The sequence below is a fragment of the Hyperoodon ampullatus genome (assembly GCF_949752795.1).
Source record: "Hyperoodon ampullatus genome assembly, chromosome: 4".
NCBI classification, from domain to species: Eukaryota; Metazoa; Chordata; class Mammalia; order Artiodactyla; family Ziphiidae; genus Hyperoodon; species Hyperoodon ampullatus.
In genome coordinates, this window is record NC_136917.1 from 167726188 (window position 1) to 167743717 (window position 17530).

Below are 17530 nucleotides of genomic sequence, written 5' to 3' on the forward strand. Positions count from 1 at the left end.
CTGGGATATGAGACAGAACGTCTCCATCCTGGACTCAGTGGGTGTCCACCTCTGCACAGCTGTGGGGCTTCTTTGGCCCCCCCATCAATGTGCTCACCAAGACATCTTTGTTCTACTCTCTTTTATACAGATACCTCCCCTTTCCTTCCTTTCCAGTACTTTCCCCTTCTTTCTGAACTTTCCCGTCCAGTCTCCAGGATGTAATTTCCCCCCAATCTTTCTTCCGGCTTCCTCTATACCTAACATTGTGCAATTTTTGCAAAGATGCTGACAGTGAGATGAAGTGGGATTAGGGAACACTTGGAACTTGGGTCTCCTACTAGGATGCGAGTACTTTGCTTACTTTCCGGGTCATCTAGAGCTAAGGACCAGGAGGCCCTGCTTTTGCAAAGGAGGGAATAAGACCTATCTTATTTCAGTAACCTCAGAACAAAGCATCTTTGCTCTGCAAACATGCACGCCTGTCCTTTGGTATTTTCTACTGCTTTATTTGTCCTTATTTTTCTATTAAATATCCTTTGGGGAAATATCCAACTTGAACCAGCTGAATCAAGGAAAAATAGATCCTTCATGCTGTAGCGGTCAGGATGTCCCTAGAGACCATACGTAGTCCCAGAGGGACCACCGTCTACCTGGAAAACTCAAATAGTCTGTTGGCAACGGGGTCAAAGGTAGTGAGAAGCAATTCTGAGAGTGGGACAGTTGTGACTTTTTGTGCTTTTATAACCCAGGATGATTCCTTACATGCTGCTATTTTGCACAGATGGTACTTAATCTATTTTCTTAAAAGCATAAGCAACTGAAGGCTACCCAGAATGTCTGTGCATCTTTGTTGACTGTGCATCTTGGTAGAGCAAACTTAAGTCTTCCTGGGAGATGTAATATAATTCAAACATTTTTCCCCCCTGGTTTGTCTTGATTGTGTGACTTGGTAAAGGAAATAAGACTACTAAAAGGAGATGATAATTTATGTTATGGGAACTCTGGTTATTACTGAGACATTCTTGAAATAACACTGTTACTGTTTTTAATTATTAATTCCATTTCCTGAAACAATGAGCTAAAGAATTCAAGCAATCCTAAAGCACATGAAGGAGAAACTAAGCTCTCAAGAAAAGAAAATTGCAAGAAGGTGAAATATGCAATTTGACAGTGTGCATACATTATATTGTTATAAATGCTTCAGATTGTTTAACATCAAACTGTAGGATGTGTTTTGACAGAGCACAGTAGTTTTGAAGAAAAGTGATTAATGTAGTACTTAGTGGGATAGTTTCTAAGAAATGAATTAGTTTTCTTGGATATGGAAGTGGTTGAAGGCATGTATTGACTATTTTGGTTCACCGGGTTAGCATTTGTCAAATTGAAGCAATAATGGACTAAGACTCATTCTAGGGAGTTTAGAGAATTAAAATTCCCAGGTAAGTTTCTTTTATTGGAATGATTCCAGGAATCAGTTAATCAGATTATTAGGTATGTATGACAGAAACAGATTGGGGCAGGTGCCCACCTTACAGTCATCTTTTGGTGGTCATTTCTAAGCCACCCTTCTTGTTGGCTCTTTCCCCTTGTCCCACTTTGAGGTCTGTGTCGGTCCTGTATGAGTCCCAACTGTGATCCATTAAAGGGCAGACATTTGACCTAAATTCGAGTATTGGTAACTCACCTCGCTAGCTACAATAATTGGTCTGGGGGTACCATTACTAGGGTTATACTTGCTCAGACTTCCCCAATTTCAAAATTGAAAGTCCCATGTCCAGGGAACCTCTTCAGTCTCAGGCAAACTGGGACAGATGGTCATCCAACATTTAACCAAAATTGGCCAATCAGAGTTCTTTCCTGGGAGATTTGGATCTGGGAGATTTGGACTAGAAATGAAGTCTTTCTCTTTCTGGTCACAGAACTGTGAAGATGTAAGTGAAGAGTAGCTGGCAGTTCTGCTTTCAACCCCAGGACTAAACTTGTCTGAGATAATAAAGTCTCTTTGGGGAGAATGAGATAGAAACAAAGTCCCGAAACCACTTGAGTTTATGGTTCCATCTCTCCCCACCTTTGGCAAGGACAACATGTTTAATGTGAGTCAATGGATCTCCAGCTTTTGCCCACACTTTTCTAATTGGGTTCCTGACAACTGCCATGCAAAGAATCCTAATACAATATGTTTGCTCCTAGACAAGTCAGGGGTTTCTAACTTTTAATCCTTTTGGTTATAACTTTCTTCAGTCTTACAAAACTTACAAAATAAAGAGTAGAAACATTTTTAATAGTAATTAGAGTTTCTTAGAGGATCCAAAAGCTAATTTTGCAGATAGGACAGAATTCCTTTCTACAAAATGCCTGAAAACCACTTGGTATACTTCACTCTTTCCCTCTAGTTATCAAGCCCAGTTTCATCATAGCTTATAAGGCATCTCACATCTGGTGGTACATAAAGGCATGCTGCCCCTGTTAACTGATTTACCGTTGAATGGATGCATGTTTAATTGAACTTAACTCAGTTTTAATGATCCTTTAATCTTAATTTTACATATGGATTTTGGAAGAGAATCTTAGGAAATCATAGAATCAGATTATTAAGGATCAGGGGAACATCTTATAGCCACGGTGTATCATGCATATTGCATAATACAGGTCAAATGAATTTTGGCCATATATGTTTTATAGTTTCTCTTTTAGATGTTTAAGAAAGTGGCTTTATTTTGATATATGATCATGGAGGATGTACAATAGTCATGTCCAAAATTGCTCTTTGAAAAAATGAAATTTTCTGTTGTAGCTTGTTTTTGGAAAAAAACTGTCTGTTCATATAGTTAATAAAAATTTACCAAGTGACCACCTTGTGTGTAGAAGGTGTGTAGAAGCTCAAGGAGTTGGGAGCCTCTAACCACCTTTCAGTGTGTCTAGGAGGTGGAAGATGTATCAGTTGGACCCTTGCAGTTGCAAGCAATAAAAAATGCTACTCTCACTGGCCTAAACAAAAATGGGAAGGTTTTTGTTCATATAATGGAAAAAGTGGACCAGGCTCCAAGGCTCCCACATTGTTACCAGAACCTGGGTTCTCTCTAGGTATGAGCTCTACTTTCTCTGTGTGAATTCTTTCTCAGAATGGTCCCTCCCCCATCCCATGGTGGTTAGCTGGCTGCTGCTGCCTGAGCATCACTTCATCCTAGGTTCAGGTGGAGATGGAGAGGGAAAGAGTATGTGTCTCTCCAAGAACAATCCCAGCCAAGGTTTCCTTATATCCCCTTAGTTCTAATTTTCTGTGTGGATTTCTACCCCCAAAATCAATTGCAGTAGCTTGAGGGTTGCTGATGATTCCCTTAGGCTTGGTCATATCCTCCATCCTGGAGCCAGAGTGAGAGCCCCAGAGTGTGTGAGACGTGGTTTCCCAAAGGAGGAGAGAGGAGGCATCATGGGTGGTAGATGGAGAAACAGTTAGCAAGCAATTTCTACAAAGGATATCCGGCTGAACAGCGTTTGGGAGTATGAAGCCTTTTCTCATTGAGTGTAAGTGGTGCAAGGCTGAACTATATCAATGTAAAAAAGAAGTTTGCATGAGTGCTTTATTGGCTCCTATATGTACGTACACTATTCTCATACACTGAGAATCTTGGATTTTTTAATCCATGTGTAGTTAATGCTGCAGGTCCACTGGACAGCCCTCTGCCCTCTTGTTGCAGGGGCACAGAAGAGAGGGGATGAAGCCCTGTGCAAAAGCTGGGCCCTCCCTGCCCCAGAGCTACCGAGTTGGACTCTGGGAGGAGGAGTGCAGGGAATTTTAAACAAGTTCCCAGGTGATTGCAAAGGGCAGGAAAAGCCAATCATGTGGGCTCGTTTTGTCCAGAGAGTCATTCCTCCTCTTCACACCCAGCCTCCGCCACACAGGCTCCACCGTCTTGGTGACTCCTCCCTGCCTCTTGCGGGAACACTGATGCACTCTCTCCTCTACAGCTACCTTGTGCTGTCTTTGGTGTTCCAGCACTTTTCATCTTGTGTTGTTGTGACTTTTTTTTAAAAAATGGTTTTTAATTGAAGTAGAGTTGATTTACAAAGTTGTGCTAGTTTCAGGTGTACAGGAGAGTGATTCAGATATGTATACATATATATTTATATATATGTATATCCTTTTTCAGATTCTATTCTGATTCATAAAAAATGCTTGTCTCACTCTGAACTCCCTAAATTGACTTCAACCCCTGTGCTGGGGGCCACATCCTGCAGCTTGGGACACGCTGGTGTAGATAACGACGGGGAGGCTTGGAGGACAGTTGGATTTGGAGCCTTGAGCCATATCTCCCGAAGAGTCTGTAAAAATGCAGCTTCCCCAGGCCTCAGTCCTGGGATGCCCTGGGGTCTGAGAACCATGGCGAACACAAGAGGGCTGGGGTCTAGGAGAGGGGAGAAGAAAGAGGAAATTTGCAGAGGACAGCTGGAAGATTGATGTTTACTAAAAGTAAAGGTTACTAAGTAGGCCTGGACCAGCTTATGCAGAACCTTGAAAGTCAGGTGAAGGACTTCTGGACAAGATGGAAGGTGTTCATTCATCCATACTATTAAGTCATATCAGCCTTACCATGGTCAGTCACCTGAGAAGTGTTAGCACAAATTCCTGCCAGCCGAACCTGCTGGCCTTGATTAACAGGGGTTCCAAACAACGCAGTGGGGAGGTGGGTCAGTCTTGCTTTATCCCGTTTCGGGGTAACAGTTAGGGAGGAATATGAAACAGCCCAGGCACTATGTAAGGGGAGTGATTCCACAGGGATGGGTTTGCCACCAAACAGCTCCAAGCTCTTAGAATTTGCTCGGGAAGGCTGTGGGCCCCCATTTTTTCTGGACCTTGACCTGTTCTCCCCTAACCAGAGATGAGTGTCAGCTGAATGGAGACTAAAGCCTGTGTTCGATTTCCTGAAATTAATGCCTGGGTGAGACCTGCTTCTTCTTCCTTATCTACTGTTCTTCTTCTTTCCTAGTGATTGCACAAAGAAGGCAGAAAGAGAAGTTTCCTCAAAAGCTCCCTGACAGCCACCCAACACCCTGCTCTACTTTTTTTTTAATGTATTTATTTATTTTTGGCTGTGTTGTGTCTTCACTGCTGTGTGCGGGCTTTCCCTAGTTGTGGCTTCTCATTGCAGTGGCTTCCCCTGTTGCGGAGCATGGGCTCAAGGTGCGTGGGCTTCAGTAGTTGTGGCAGGTGGGCTCAGTAGTTGTGGCATGTGGGCTCTAGAGTGCAGGCTCAGTAGTTGTGGTGCACAGGCCCCGTTGCTCCACGGGCATGTGGGATCTTCCTGGACCAGGGCTCGAACTCGTGTCCCCTGCATTGGCAGGCAGATTCTTAACCACTGCACCACAAGAGAATTCCTGCTCTACTTTTAAATCACTTGGGTTGGGCTACTGTTTTATCTGATGGGAAATGCCTGGGTACTGAGACTTTCCTCTGGAAGCAGTAATATGAAAATCATATTCCATTTTGGACCTAACCAGGCCTGTACCTTTTAAGCAGGCTTAACATGATTTTGTAGTAAAAACTCTTGTATGGACAAACCATGTGTGATCTTGAGGCTTTCCAAAATGAAAGGCTTGATGTTGAAAACTGGACGCTATCGATAACCAGCCCGACAAGGCTGGCGAGGAGGTGGTTGAATGGGGTCTTAATGTTCTAGTTTTCATAAACTAGGCACTGTAGCAGGAGTTTATCAAGTTGCAAATTGGAGTCTTGGTTTAAAGTGTTAGCTATTCCTGTACACTAATGATGAAAAATCTGAAAGTGAAATCAAGAAATCACTCCCATTTACCATTGCAACAAAAAGAATAAAATATCTAGGAATAAACCTACCTAAGGAGACAAAAGACCTGTATGCAGAAAATTATAAGACACTGATGAAAGAAATTAAAGATGATACAAATAGATGGAGAGATATACCATGTTCCTGGATTGGAAGAATCAATATTGTGAAAATGACTCTACTACCCAAAGCAATCTACAGATTCAATGCAATCCCTATCAAACTACCACTGGCATTTTTCACAGAACTAGAACAAAAAATTTCAAAATTTGTTTGGAAAAACAACAGACCCCGAATAGCCAAAGCAATCATGAGAACGAAAAACAGAGCTGGAGGAATCAGGCTCCCTGACTTCAGACTATACTGCAAAGCTACATTAATCAAGACAGTGTGGTACTGGCACAAAAACAGAAAGATAGATCAATGGAACAGGATAGAAAGCCCAGCGATAAACCCACGCACACATGGTCAACTTATCTTTGATAAAGGAGGCAGGAATGTACAGTGGAGAAAGGACAGCCTCTTCAATAAGTGGTGCTGGGAAAACTGGACAGGGACAAGTAAAAGTTTGAGACTAGATCATTCCCTAACACCATACACAAAAATAAACTCAAAATGGATTAAAGACCTAAATGTAAGGCCAGACACTATCAAACTCTTAGAGGAAGACATAGGCAGAACACTCTATGACATAAATCACAGCAAGATCCTTTTGGACCCACCTCCTAGAGAAATGGAACTAAAAACAAAGATAAACAAATGGGACCTAATGAAACTTCAAAGCTTTTGCACAGCAAAGGAAACCATAAACAAGACCAAAAGACAACCCTCAGAATGGGAGAAAATATTTGCAAATGAAGCAACTGACAAAGGATTAATCTCCAAAATTTATAAGCAGCTCATGCAGCTCAATAGCAAAAAAACAAACAACCCAATCCAAAAATGGGCAGAAGACTTAAATAGGCATTTCTCCAAAGAAGATATACAGACTGCCAACAAACACATGAAAGAATGCTCAACATCATTAATCATTAGAGAAATGCAAATCAAAACTACAATGAGATATCATCTCACACCAGTCAGAATGGCCATCATCAAGAAATCTAGAAACAATAAATGCTGGAGAGGGTGTGGAGAAAAGGGAACACTCCTGCACTGCTGGTGGGAATGTGAATTGGTACAGCCACTATGGAGAACAGTATGGAGGTTCCTTAAAAAACTAAAAATAGAACTACCATATGACCCAGCAATCTCACTACTAGGCATATACCCTGAGAAAACCATAATTCAAAAAGAGACATGTACCAAAATGTTCATTGCAGCTCTATTCACAATAGCCCGGAGATGGAAACAACCTAAGTGTCCATCATCGGATGAATGGATAAAGAAGATGTGGCACATATATACAATGGAATATTACTCAGCCATAAAAAGAAACGAAACTGAGCTATTTGTAATGAGGTGGATAGACCTAGAGTCTGTCATACAGAGTGAAGTAAGTCAGAAAGAGAAAGACAAATACCATATGCTAACACAGATATATGGAATTAAAAAAAAATGTTATGAAGAACCTAGGGGTAAAACAGGAATAAAGACACAGACCTACTTGAAAATGGACTTGAGGATATGGGGAGGGGGAAGGGTAAGCTGTGACAAAGCGAAAGAGAGGCATGGACATATATACACTACCAAACGTAAGGTAGATAGATAGTGGGAAGCAGCCGCATAGCACAGGGAGATCAGCTCGGTGCTTTCTGACTGCCTGGAGGGGTGGGATGGGGAGGGTGGGAGGGAGGGAGATGCATGAGGGAAGGGATGTGGGAACAGATGTATATGTATAACTGATTCACTTTGTTATAAAGCAGAAACTAATAAAAAAAAACCTGTTAGCTGTGATCCAATTAATATATTCATTTTTAATAGTGGGGCCCCAGGCTAGGAAAAGGCGCTAACTCAGAACTGCGTGTGGGTTCTGTCTGAGTCCTAGTGCCTGCATTTTGAGGTTAAACTGGCACCTTATTGCCCTGCTTGGCCTGCACCCTTGGATTCACCTTTGATAACTTCTCAGATGTAGACAGGGGGAGACAGTGTGAGTTTTTCTCTTTTTGTAGTCCTAAGGATTTCTGCCGTGCCCAGGGTGGAGAGTTTCTTGCCAGTTGACCTTCTGATTAGCCAGGGGAGGTATAAAATGTAGTGTGTATCGATTGGCTTTGACTTTTGAGAAATAAGACAAAGGTGCTTTCTGCTGATGGAGAAAACTAATTACAGCTCAGGATCGCTGGGCTTTCAGCACCTTAAACAAAGCAATGCCCTAAGGTCTCCTAGGAAATCAAATAGAATCTAAGAGCAAAGGGAGAAATCAACATGGGAGAGGTCCTTTTTATGCCCTGTGCTTATTTGACATCTGAAGTGAGAATTCTGTTGCAAGACTGTTGAATTCCTTATAATTGTCTTCCTTTGGTGACACAGGACCTGTGGGGCAAGTACGTTCATGCCCAAGCCACCTTGAGGCGGGACTTGTTGTTTCTAAGCATCCCCCAAACACAACTGATTTGACTGTACATTAATGAGAAAGGGATGCTTAGCTTCCTATTTTCTGCAGAAATGGCAAAGACTCATCACAACTGCCCAGCTGAAATGGAATCAAATTCCCGATGGACAGCTCTGATCCCTGTCAACATTCTTCTTTGCCTTCCAATCCAAGCGCACCCTCGAAAGTTCCCTTCTATCTTCTGGGTCCGTTTTGGCTTTGGCTGTCAGCCTGCCGGCTCAGTCAGCAAAGCTGGCACAGGGGACCTGAGTGGTGTCATCTGTTCCTGCCCCTCGGCTCGCCCCTGGTGTCTGCATTCATCTCCCTGCTTGGCTGAGTCTGTGTCCCGAGTGGAAGAACTCCTCCTCCCATTGTCCTGTTGGTTGTGTTTCACACTCCAACAACATTCAGCATTTTTGAATGTGGGTTAGAACCCGGATGCCCTGGCTGTTTCCTGCCAACACTCGCCTTCTAACTTCAGGATGTGATCTGGTTTGCTACAAAGTCAGGGGACTTGCGAATCCCCTGAGAATTGATTAAATTCTCAGACGACTCCACGTTCCATAAGCCTTGTTGGCAGGGCTGCTCTGATCCTGCCCCAGTGACTGTGAATGTACTTCCACCTTGTTCTTGAGGTCAAGTCCCCACCGGTACCCCAGTCTCACCCAGCAGCCCTGGCTTTGTTCGCTAGACCTACATTTTTGCTATGATAACACACCTGTTAAACCCCGTCTCTCGAGTCTGACACCCTGCTTTGCTCTTGGAAAGCCATTCTAGATTCTTAAACTTCTCCCTGGTCTTTGAAGTGCTGCTACCAACTACCCCTCCGCCCTGATTCTGATTTCCCCTCTATCTCCCCATACTGCCTTCCCCAGATCATGTATGGTGAGCAGCATAACCACAGCCCCCCAAAGATGTCCATGTCTGAATCCTTGAGACCTGTACATATGTCAGGTCACATGGTAAAGGGGAATACTGGTTGCAGATGGAATTAAGGTTGCTGATCAGCAGATGGGGAGCTGATCTGGGATTCACTGGGTGGGCCCAATGTTATCACAAGGGTCCTTAAAAGTGGGAAAGGAGGTGGAAGAGGAGGGCAGAGGGATGCTACGTGAGGTTCTGGACCTGCCATTGGTTGCTGGCTTTGAGGATAGAGGAAGGGGCTACAGGTCAAGGAAAGCAGGCGGCCTCAAGGCTGGAAAAGGTGAGGAATGGGCTTTCTCCTTAGAGCCTCCAGAAAGGAATGCAGCCCTGCTGACACCTTGATTTTGGCCCAGGGAGACCCACTCTAGACTTATGACCTTCAGAATTGTGAGTAAATGGGTAATTGTAAACTGCAAGTATATTAAATTAATTGTAAATTACAGTTGTAATAGTAAATCTGTATTGTTTTAATCCATTCCATTCATGATAACTTGTTACAGCAGCAATAGGAAACTCATACACTTTTTCTCACTGCCCAGCTCCCTGGCCCAGCATCTTCTGTACCTGCCCACTCTGACCACCTGCCTGGATCAAACCTGCCCCTCCCCACTGTGCTGGTTCATCCTAGCTCACACTGGTGAGCACTCAGCTGAGAACCTGGCACATTCCAGGTGCTGTGTGTGTATTCACTCACCATCTTGTTTAACCTGCCTTGTGCTGATACCAGGGTCTCCCTGCATTGTGAGCTAGCCTGAGCCAATCTGGGTAAGTATGGGGAGGCCCTGGAGGCTTGCAGAAGGTAACCAGGGAGGGAGGAAGGTATTGTCTCTTTTTCTTTCCTCAGGCTGCAAGCCTTGCCTTGCAGGTAAGACTCTCACTGGGGCCATGGTGGGGGGGAAGGACTTGCCTTCTTTTAGCAGCTCAGCACATGGCCATGAGCCCACGGGGCTCAGGACCAACAGCCTGCTCCTCTGGTACAGGCTGCTGGCCCTGCTTGATCCCTATGCCCCCTTCCTGCATGTGTCCCACCAACCACTAATCTTTTTATTTTTGGCTGCACCACACAGCATATGGGATCTTAGTTCCCTGACCAGGGATTGAACCCTTGTCCCCCGCACTGGAAGAGTGGAGTCTTAACCACTGGACTGCCAGGAAAGTCCCACTAACCAGTAATCTTAAATGCCACTAATTTCACCAAGAAAACCCCTAAAAGAATTGAAATAAGGAACTTGAACAGATGTTTGTACACCAATGTTCAAGCAACATTGTTCATTATTTATAAGAGCCAAAAGGTGGGAACAACCCAAGTGTCCATTGACATGAAAAGATAAACAAAATGTGGTCTAGACATACAATGGCTGGATTTGAGAGAGGCAAGGTCGAGGCACATCTGGGAGATATTTTGGAAGAAGAGTCAACAGCTTTTGGCAACTGTTTGGGAGTGGGAAGAGAGAGAGGAGGAAGGAGTTCAAGGTCACTGCCAGGTTTCAGAAGGTGGGAGGTATGCCATCTGTATTGGTGTCCTGGGGCTGGGTAACAAATAACTACAGACTTGGTGGCTTAAAGCAACATAAACTTATTGTGCTAAAATTCTGGAGGCCAGAAGTCCACAATCAGAGTGTCAGCAGGATTGGTTCCTCTGGAGGCTCTGATGGAGAATCCCTTCCATGGCTTTTTCTTTCTTCACTTCTGGTGTTGCAGGCAATCCTTGGTGTTCCTGGGCTGGTAGAGGCATCCCTCCAGTCTCTGCCTCTGTTTTCATGTGGCCTTCCCACTGTGTGTGTCTGCCTCAAATCTCCCTCTGTCTTTCTCTTAGAAGGACATCAGCCATTGGATTTAGGGTCCACACTGAATTCAAGATAATCTCATCTTAAGGTCCCTAACTTAATTACATCTTCAAAGATGCTTATTCCAAATAAGGTTACATACTGATGTCAAGATAGACGTCTCTTTTTGGCAGCACACCATTCAACCCACTGTATCATCTGAACAAAATAGAGAACACCAAAGAGGAAGGAGTTGGGGGGAAAGTGGCAAGTTTTAGTTTGGGGCAAGTTGAAGTGTCTGTGGGATGTCCAGGTGGAGATGTGCAAAAAGTATATGAACTGGGAGTTGAGGAGATGGGCTTGGGTATCATTGTCTACATTGGGTAAATGAGAATAGCTAAGCTCTTTCAAGGAGAGCATGAACCACAAGGAAAGCAGTGACTAACAGTGAATCCTTGAGGAATGCCAGCAATTAAGGGGAGGGAGAAGAGTCAGGGTCCACTAAGGAGTGGTCACAAGGGTAGGAAGAGGGCCATGAGCCAGCCTTGTTATTGGAAGAAGGGAATAGAGAGTTTCGAGGAGAGTCGTCAAGGTCAAGTATAGCAGAGAGACTGACCAAGACAACTGCTGGGTTTTAAGGCGGCCTGGTCATCACGTCTGTGTGGACGTGAATTAAAGAGAGCCCTGGACTTTCTCCTGCCTTGTTTGATGAAGCAGCGAGTTTGTATCTGTGATGGCAATTGTTAGTAATGGGCAACACAATGGACGTGACTGGGTGTGACTCGGCTGTGAGTTGGATGCTCTGAATTCTGGTCTTGGCATTGGAATTTTAAGATAATTACCTTAACTGGGTAGGGTAAGACCCTGAATGGATCTGATTTCCCCTTACAAACTTCTGTCTGCTCTAATGCTCCTAATTATCACAATTAAAGGTTGTTTGAGGGTAAAAAGTGGGGAGAAGCAAGATGATAGGAAATTAGGTTAAAACCATGTGCAGTTGAAGGCAGAAAGGTGGAGGCACAATTTTGTGTCATTGAGACAAGTTATTGGACTGCACAAACCACTGCTCTGACAGTGACGATGTTTCTCATGAAGGTTCGAAGCAGTGGTCTGGTGTGCTCTGATCAGCCTTGGTTGGTTCATCCAGCCCTGAATTAATTGTCAGGGTCTTAAGTGCTTTTGTACATTCAACTCCCTTTGAATTCAGTTTCCATAATTTTAAAGTTCATGGTACTTTCTCTTTCCCACTTATAAAAGAACCAGAAATCCTGCTAATTATGAAAGGTGGCTCTAAATATCAAAGGTCATCTGTAAGCCTTTTTTTTTTTTTTGGCTTTATGTCTGAGTTTGATTCATCTGGAACTTAATTAAGTGGATTGAGTGTATTAGTTGGAACAGGTTGGGTTTTGGTGCAGTAAGAAACAGCACCAACAGCTCAATGGAGTAACACAAGAGTTTCTTCTCACTTGTACTTCATATCCAACACAGCGGGTAGATGGCTGGGCCCACCCAGTCATCAGGGGCCCTGGATGATGGAGGCTCCACCATCTTTTGGCTGTGCCATCTGGAACACATGGACTTCTAGATGGCAGCAGCAGGGGAAGAGAGATGCTCTTTGCTACCTCAGTCAACCCATCGGCCAGAAGCTAGTCTTATGGTCCATCAGCTCCCAAATGCACAGGCCTGAGATGTGCAGTCTTCCATTGGCCAGAGCAGAAAGAGAATGGGATATTGGTGATGGCTAGTGTTGTCCACCAGGGATGGATGTAAAGAGCATCAGTGAGTGACCTACACACTTCAGCATCAGTTAGTGTTTAGATAACCCTCCCTCTGTACTGTAATACTGACTGGCTTATCTACCACAGCACTGGTTTGCCAGAGAATCCTGCCCAGGGAACTACCTAGTTTGGGGTATGTGTGTAAATGTTTGACAGTCCTGTTCAGATTGCCACATGAGTGTATGCCACATTCACAGAAAGTGTGCCTAGGTAGCCTTTTTTTCAATCCAGTTACCCTCTACCCCTGGACATTGTGGGTTGGTCCAAAGAGTGGTAACCCCATTGGCTTATGAGTGACCAATCAGATGTTCTTTTTCATAATTGTAACTGGATGTCACAGACGCTGTCATTGGGCTGTGGGCCTTGGAACCTGCTAGTGGATCCAAGATTCTGATTCTGTGCTGGTGTTCTCTTCAGGTTTGTCCTATGGGGAGCGGCCCACCCACTGGAGCATCTTTCCCAAGGTCCCAAGAGTGGCTGAAGCTTGAATGGTTTCAGGAATAAGGGGTGGAGCCTGGTTGTGAGGGCAGGGGTGTCCACACACATACACAAGAACAACTTTAGGAAGTGAAAGGAACTTTAAATTGGCACTTGGCCTTCCAGGTCACTTGAAGGTGTATTTGACAAGGTAGTAGAATAGAAAATAACTTATTTAAAAGTTTGTTGGCTTGATGAATTACTTGTTCATAGTTAGACATAAGGCACACAGGCCTCCACTGTATTTTTGCCTTGGGCCCTGAGAATGATGGCAGGGGTGGGTGGGGTGGGAGTGGGGCTGGGACAGGCAGGGCTTGGGTGCTGGTATTCAACATCTGTAAAAGGATAAAGGATCTTCAGATGACCTTTCGTGCCTTTAAAGTTCTGGTTTGCGTATAAACAGTTGGTGTGTTCATCACAAGTGCCAGTAGCTAGGCACTAAATTTGGTTCTTGAGGACCTCTCTGTCAATGCAGGTTTCATCAGCCTGTATAGTTTCTATCCGGACTTGAAAGTAAAATAGTCCCAAATAAAACAGACTGGATGCCCTTGTGCAGCTCTGTTCTCATACTGCTCTGTTGGTGGGATATTGCAGGAATTAGTACCTTAGGCACCAAGGCTGGCTCCTCTGTCAACTCCCAGTTCCCTCTTTCCCACCCAACTTCTAGCTTCACTTCTATCTTGGGAAATTTCCTAAAAATTTTGTGTTGGGAGAAGGGGAATAATGATAACAGTCAGCACTGACTATGGGCAAGGACTTGTTCTAAATACTTAATGTAGTGTGTTTAGGGCACTGATACAGAATTTGTGTGGCTCAGGTCAAAATGAAAATAAGGGGCCCTTCTTCAATAATGATTAGGAATTTCAAGACAGTGACAGCAGATCACTAAACCAAGCATAGGGACCCTTCTGTGCATGGGGGAGGGTGATGGGGAGGACCCTGTGTGTCTGCTCATGTCACAAGCCCATGAAGCCTCCTTTGTTGTGTATTCACTCTTTAATGCTCATAACAACATTTTGAGGAATTACTGCCCCCATTTTACAGATGGGAATGCTGAGGTCCAGATGGGTAAGTGTGGTCAGTGTAATGTCACAGGATTAAAACACAGCACAGCTGAGATTGGAACATAGGTATTCTTGGTTCCAACGAGAGCCCTTAAGCAGCGCCCTCTGCTGCTTCTCTAGGGAGGAGAGTACTGGCTCCACACCTACAGCAAACCTTCAGTAAAGCCCCTCAGTTGGATGGCTGGACTCTTCTTCCCAAGTTTCTTTTCTGGTGTTGCTAGCTACCCCTCCTCTTAGCCCCTAAGATCACAGTCTCCATTATGAAAACAAATCCCAAAGCCAAGAATAAACTGACCCCCACCCCAGTGACTTATCGACCATTTATTTTACTGTAACTTAAGCATCCTCTCTGGGGAGTCTCGTCCCACCACACACACACAAACCAAGAGGGGTAATGAGATTTTAAGCCAACAAAAATCAATCTTGTCTGTCCTCGGAGAGGTTTTACTGCTACGAATGTCAGATTTTCTCCATATCGTTATAGGAACAAAATTGCACTTCCTTTAAAACATTCCATTTATTTTTGCCCATTTATTCACTCTTATGGTTCTTTTCCCCCATTAACCTAAATTTGTGAGTTTTTATTCCAGATTGTTCCAGATTCCAAGCAATTGTGATAATCGAGTCTTTTTTAATCCATTTTGATTCACTTGCTGTTTCAATACACTCAACACATAATGAAAGGGTCCCTGCAGAAATGCCTTTGCCTGCTTTATGAAAATGAGTCCTTTCCAATGAGTTCTGGCAAGAAGTTCATCTTAACGTCAAGGAATATTGTTTGGTGAAGAAAAAATATGACGTGCTGTCCTGTGGGAGGGCACTTCAACGACACTCTCCCCTAGTACTTGAAGGTAAGCCAGACTATTATTAGAGCAAACAATTGATTCATTTTGCAGCATTCTTATCAGAAAACTTTGATGTTAAATGTATATTGTAATGAAGTTGGAATTTGGGGTAAGTGACTCATTGGAATGACTACTTGAGGCTCCTTTCCATGACTAATTGCAGGACAATAAAAGTGTATCTTATATTTCCAAACTTCCTTCCCAGATCTGCCACTTCCCGTCTAAAGGGTGTCCATAAATCACCTTGGAAGTTGGACAAGAAGACTGAGCAAGGATGGAAGGAGAGAGGAAATCTCCCTGGGAAAGTTCAGAATAAATTAAGTAGATCCGATTAGTGAAAGAAGACAGCTACATTTCAAGAAGATGTTAAATGTTTTGTAAAAATCATTTTATGTTGATTAAACAGTACACTGAAATTTCTTTTCTAAATTGAATGGGCTACAGTGAAAAATGGTATTTGGCCCACCCTGAACAATAACTTCTCTCTGAAGACCTTTATGGTGAATTGAGAATTTAAAATTAGATGAAGAAATAACAATGCATGGTGTTGCTAAGCAACCACTATATGTCTGTTAGTAACTGAGACTCCAAATGGATAAGTTTTGGGTCATGCTGGGAGAACAAATAAGCTAATTACCTGAGGCAAAATTAAACGAATTTCCAAAAGCTGAACATATGCCAATGTCATTTTATTCACATAATTGTGCCAAGGAGAGAGATTTTCGTGATTATGAGGGTTCATGACTTGGGTTGTGGCTCTCGAATCTGTTACACACTCAGTGGCTCGGAGAAGTGGCTTTGGTCTGGGAGGGTGATGATGGTGAAGGGAGGTGGGGAACTGTGGGGGTTCCCAGCTGTAGATGGTCAGCTGGGTCTTCACAGTTGTCTGGGGCTTTTTGTGGATACGAGTTGCCTCCCAAGAGCAGAGGATGGGTGAAGGTTCCAGTTTTTGTTCTCCATAACCTCACTACCAAGTGTTGACAATGAAAGCAAGTCTCAGAATGCATTCAGCCACCAAACAAGCTTTGTTGAGCAAAGATAATGAAACCTGTCCTTGGAAGCTCAGGGGAGGCTCAGCTGTCTGTTCTTAGCCTCTCTGAGGGTCAGACCATGTGGCAGAATCCATAGCAATTTCCTGGAATCCAAGACTTCATAGGGTTGTAGGTGTAGTGTCAGTCTGCTAGCTAGATTCTTGGACCTTGCTCATACCTGGGCAGAGGTGCCTGGAAAATATTTCTAGCTCCTAATTCACAGACCTTGAACACCACTCATTTTACCAACAAAAAAATTCTTTCTACTACCCTTTGTGCTAATTAACAAACCCTCTACTACTCAGAGTGATATAGTTGAAGACTCTGCATTGTGGGCTTCTGAAAGGGGTCTTTCAAATATGAAGGAACTGCCCCTGGAGTGTAGATTCCCGATTGAGGTATTTAAAATGTTTGTGAACCACTCCTGGGTTGTAGATGAAAACTGCTTCACACACACTTGTGTATGTTACTGAATCTAAGGTGTCATCACTTGTAAGACATGTCGCTATTTTATATATCACTAAGAAAAAAATGCTGCCAATTAAACTGATACAATACTTCTTAATCACTTAAATTTTTTTATTTTGTATTTTTTGAAAGAAATTTTTAGATTAGACTTAAACTTTTACCGTATGTTGAGCATGATCATAGATTAAGAAGAAAAAATTATATGAAGAATTGCTTATGGTTTTCCTAAAAAAATCTTTCTATTCCAAGTTTGACTTTTTTCAATCACTTTCTTGACTAAGAAAGCCTTTTTTTTTTTTTTTTTAAACCCATTGCTCTTCTTTGTGTTATTAAAGACTGTGATGATGCATGAAGCTTTTCTTAGAATTACTAAAGCCGCTGGTGCTGGCTCTTATGTGGCTCTGTCCTCATGTAGATGCAGCAGGGATGGAGCTAGGTGGTGTGGGGACTGAAGTTTATAAAATTTGGGGAGGGATGCTTTTAAAAAAAGAACACAAAATCACAGATACAAAATTAGGTATGATCATGATTATTTATTCAGAATGAGAAAAACAAATATTACAAAATATTATAAATTTGTGAAGTCAAATTTTGCAATCAGGAGTTGTCAAATACCACAAAAAGTCCAAAATAGCAAAAAAAAAAAAATTCTTTCATTAACTGACTACTTGGCCTGCCTCGACAATGTTCTTTTTCCTACATTTTTTTTGGCTGCAAACTCAGTGATTGCTGCGTCATATTGAGCTATGTAATAGTTATCAAATTGACTTTAATATGAGAAGCAATTTTTGTCATTGGAACACTCAATTCTTCAGACCATTTCACCACTTTGATTTGATTTTTCATGCCATTTCATATGAGACT